At 33.2% G+C, this 3,987-nt stretch overlaps 1 long non-coding RNA gene across 2 annotated transcripts; it reads right to left on the reverse strand.

Annotated features, from left to right (window-relative positions):
- Positions 1 to 1,749: 1,749 nt before the first annotated feature.
- LOC137487787 (uncharacterized) lies at positions 1,750 to 3,697 on the reverse strand. 2 transcript variants are annotated; one of them, XR_011006523.2, is made up of 4 exons: positions 3,569 to 3,697; positions 2,852 to 2,909; positions 2,674 to 2,736; positions 1,750 to 2,557 (listed from the first exon to the last, which is right to left on the reverse strand). It is a non-coding gene; the product is annotated as an uncharacterized lncRNA (long non-coding RNA). The 2 variants fall into 2 exon arrangements; XR_012391325.1 differs by having other exon boundaries at positions 1,750 to 2,569.
- Between the last annotated feature and the right edge of the window lie 290 nt (positions 3,698 to 3,987).

The following is a 3,987-nucleotide window of genomic DNA, read 5'->3' on the forward strand; positions in this document are numbered from 1 at the left end:
GTCTTCATGGATAATGATCTTTAGCATATAAAATTTACTATTAAAAAAACTGTAATTTTGACTTATACAATGTATTCTGTTGGGCACCATGGTGGCTCGCACTGCTGGAATAGTTGGTGGTTCATTCTGCTGTGATGACCATTGATGAATAAAGGACTAAGCTGAAGCAAAATGTATGAATAAACTATGTATTATAATGCTTTTCCAAAATATAGCTCTGAAACGAAAGTGACCCAAAATGAAACCCCTTATGTTTATTGCTGGTATAGTATAAGTATAATGCTGTGCAATTATTTTGTCAATATATAAAAGCAAAACATCATACCTGATCTCCTGTTTTACCAATGCCAACATTAGCACCAGGTTTTTCCACATTGGTAGTTGGACAACAGGGCTTTGCTTGAGCAAAAAGAATTGAATACTTTCATGTTGCCCTTCCCTCCTCTACTACACTTGTGATTATAAAATTGATTTTTTTTCATCTTCTTCTCCCTTTTCACTTAAGGAGAGCAGCTCTGCTAGGTTATTATTGTACCGCAGAGCTGTAATAACAATTTATCTTCGCTTCTTGTACGATTATGGTACAGCTCTTCAAAAGGAGGGCAGAGGTGCCAAGTCTTTGATTTATAGGAGCAATTTGACCGCTGCTTATTAGAGTGATCCACTAAGGTGATCCAGGTGGTGAAGGCCTCCACAGCATCTTAACACTCTTCAAGAGCACAGGGGCAAAATAATTCAAGACTGTGCTTTTGACCAGAATTATGAAGCTATAACCTCGGAGCTGGCAGGTGATGCTGTGCCTCATGCCAAGACGGTAATGAAGCGGTGGGAAAATGAACACAGAAAAGTCATTTGTTCTGTTGCAGACTGATTTGGTTTACCTACCAGGGCAAGTAGCTTCATAAAAATAGCATATTGTTAAAAGAGAGATGCATTGTTCCCAAATGTACCTCATTATTGCCAGTTACTAAGGGAACTGCTAAACCACAGCTGTGCAGAGCAAGAGAACAATGTGTCTGTTTATCAATATATTCTTAGATGATCTGGATATTTGCAATTCTTTGCTATCAATACACTTTACTAAAAGTCATCAGGGAGCAATCGGGTTTCCCAACTATTGTTTGTGCGCTATTCACCTCATCACCAAAGTTGTTTTCTTTAGCAAAGTGTCACTGTAACAAACTATTTGCTATTTTAATTTCAAAATTAACCATGAACATAAAAACAGTACAGTGTCTTTGGTAGAACTATACCATGCAGTCAGGCACAGAAAGGACTAGGCTTGGTATGGACCAGGGGCAATTTTTTTATTTTCTCTTAGAAAATGTGTGTGTGAGACCAGTAGTTATAACCAACTTGAGTGGGCAAATGCTCAAATTTAATGGCATCTGGCAATTTTGGAGAGGTGTTCTCTTGATAGATGAATCCTGGTTTTCAGTCTACAGGGGAGATCCACAATTCACAACCGCTCTTTGAGATCTCAAAACTCAAGGCTTCTATTACACTCAAAAAAATGATATGTTGGCGTTAATTAACTTTTTTTTTGTCCACTGGTTCCACGTAACCGAGTTAAGTTACCTTTAAGAAAGAATATTAATTTTAGTGAACTTAAGTTAGATACATAAAGGTAATGTAATGTTGTTTAGTTCAATCAACGTAACATTTATAATTTAGCTTTAATCAATGTAGTTATTTAAGTTCAATTATTCTAAAATTGATATTGTTATGTTTAACCAAATAAAAAAACTATTTCCGTTTCATTGAGTTTATTCAATAGCATTTTTACAGTTTTACATATTTTCCAGCAATAAAATGATTATCAAAATCCAAATACTGTCTTTATCTGTATCTTCACTTATTACAATAAGTTAAAATATTAATACTATTAAAATAATAGTAATACAAGTATGAAGCAAATTGAAAACAATAAATGATTTTAAAAATATGCTTACAAAAACATCATAAAATACACTTTTCAAAATAATACTTTTAATATATTACAAAAAAACATTCAAAAATAATATTCTGCCTTCAAATGATTTATCAAAAATATACTTAGAAAAATTAAGTCTTCTTTTGTAAACTACTGTACCTTCTTTACACTGAAAAAGCAGATAACACTTCAGTTGTTCAAAGAAAGATTAACATTTTAAAGCAAAGTAACACAATCAGCACTACACCATAAATTAGACCAACCATCACAGAACATGCAGTAACTACACACATTCATCTCTCTGACACTTGCACCATTTATGCACATTTGCACCAGACACTTTCTTACAACCACTCCCTATATCTAAAAAACAAAACATTGTGCATGAAGTCTGCTTCACACAGGTGTGTGGGCTTGACAAACCACATGTAGAAGCATTCTTAATTCTTAATTTTTTTGTATAATTAGCACATCTTGGGTGTATTGCCTCTTCTTGTTGATTTGCTGAATGTGTCCTCAATTGTAAGTCACTTTAGACAAAAGAGTCTGCTAAATGTTAATGTAACTACTGTAGATTCATAAGGTGGTGTTGCACATCAAGGTTTGCGCTTCATGCCCAGCATCCTAAAAAAAAGTCTGGTAAAAAAATAAAACATTTACCAACAGATCAAAGGTGAAAGGAGGAATTGGTTTAAGAGGAAAATACAAAATGTTTAAAAAAATAAAATAAAATAGCTTACCATGTACTCCCTCACTTAGGGGCTTTGAGGATGCATTCACACCTTTTTTCCACTGGTGATGTTCTAAATGACATCAAATGACAATTAGTAATTTACTAAATGATTAGTAGTTAAAATTACTAGTAATTTTTACTGTACATCATTTTAATGTGTGTATAGGCATCTAAAGGCATAGTACCTGGATGATCCACAGTCTCCTCAGCCAGATATGGGACTTTAGAGGTTGAGCTGTAAACCTGTGAGGGAGAAAATAGATGTGAGTGAGCAAAGATTTAAAATAATAAAATATAATAATATAAATAGCAAACTACTAAACTTAAAAATTTAAACGTGTTAGATGACCAAACAAATAAGCTTACATTAAATATGTCATCATGCTAGATGTCATCCTATTTAAGTGTCACAAATGCTTTTTTGCTGATTTTTTTTTTTAAGTTAACAGGCTTGAATAATACAATTAGATAATAAATAACAATGTGCCAACACCCCATTTTAATTAATATTATGTAAGTTATCAAAACTAGCATTCAAACTCGACAAACTGCGATAAATAAAATCAAATAAAAAATCAAATCACTTTTATTGTCACATTATCAGCAGCACGTGTGCTATGATGAGTGAAAAGCTTAGACTATTCTAACATGACTATTCCTTACTACCAACGTTTGTAACTTTACTTTGGGGGAGTTAATATATACCAAGTATAAAATTTCACAGGAATGCAAAACAAACTATACATTTATCTGTCTATAATGTGGAAAAGACACAGGGAACATGGCAATTTCATAGCAATACTATACACAAACACAACAGAGTATTACAAGAGAGTACATTTATGATTCAAATGTTGTCACAGCCTCAGTATAAATACATAAAAAGTAAAAAAAAATCTCACCTGTGTGTCCACATTGGGGAAAGCTTTGTGCACATTCTCAATTTGTACTTTAATCTTCATCTTTTGATTCCCATAATATGGCGCCGAGCTGAGAGTGATCGTTGTGGTTTGAATCTTCTTACTTCCTGTGTTGTTTTGAAACTGCGCATGTGCAGATATTACTCCACCTATTGACCAAAATGCAGTACTACAGAAGCAACACAACTCCCTTTCATTCATGTTAATTAAGCAAGCTGTTTAAATGTGAAAACTTACCTTTTCTAATTTTTTCCAACACAACACTTATTTTTAATACACAAACATAAGCAAATTGTTTAAACATAGTTACATTCTTTGGACCAACTAAAGCCATAATTCATTTTTTTGAGTGTAGTACCTAGAATAGCAAAGTCGAGTAAAGGAGGTCAAGCCTTCTCATT

Source organism: Danio rerio, chromosome 2 (assembly GCF_049306965.1).
Source record: "Danio rerio strain Tuebingen ecotype United States chromosome 2, GRCz12tu, whole genome shotgun sequence".
Classification (NCBI taxonomy): Eukaryota; Metazoa; Chordata; class Actinopteri; order Cypriniformes; family Danionidae; genus Danio; species Danio rerio.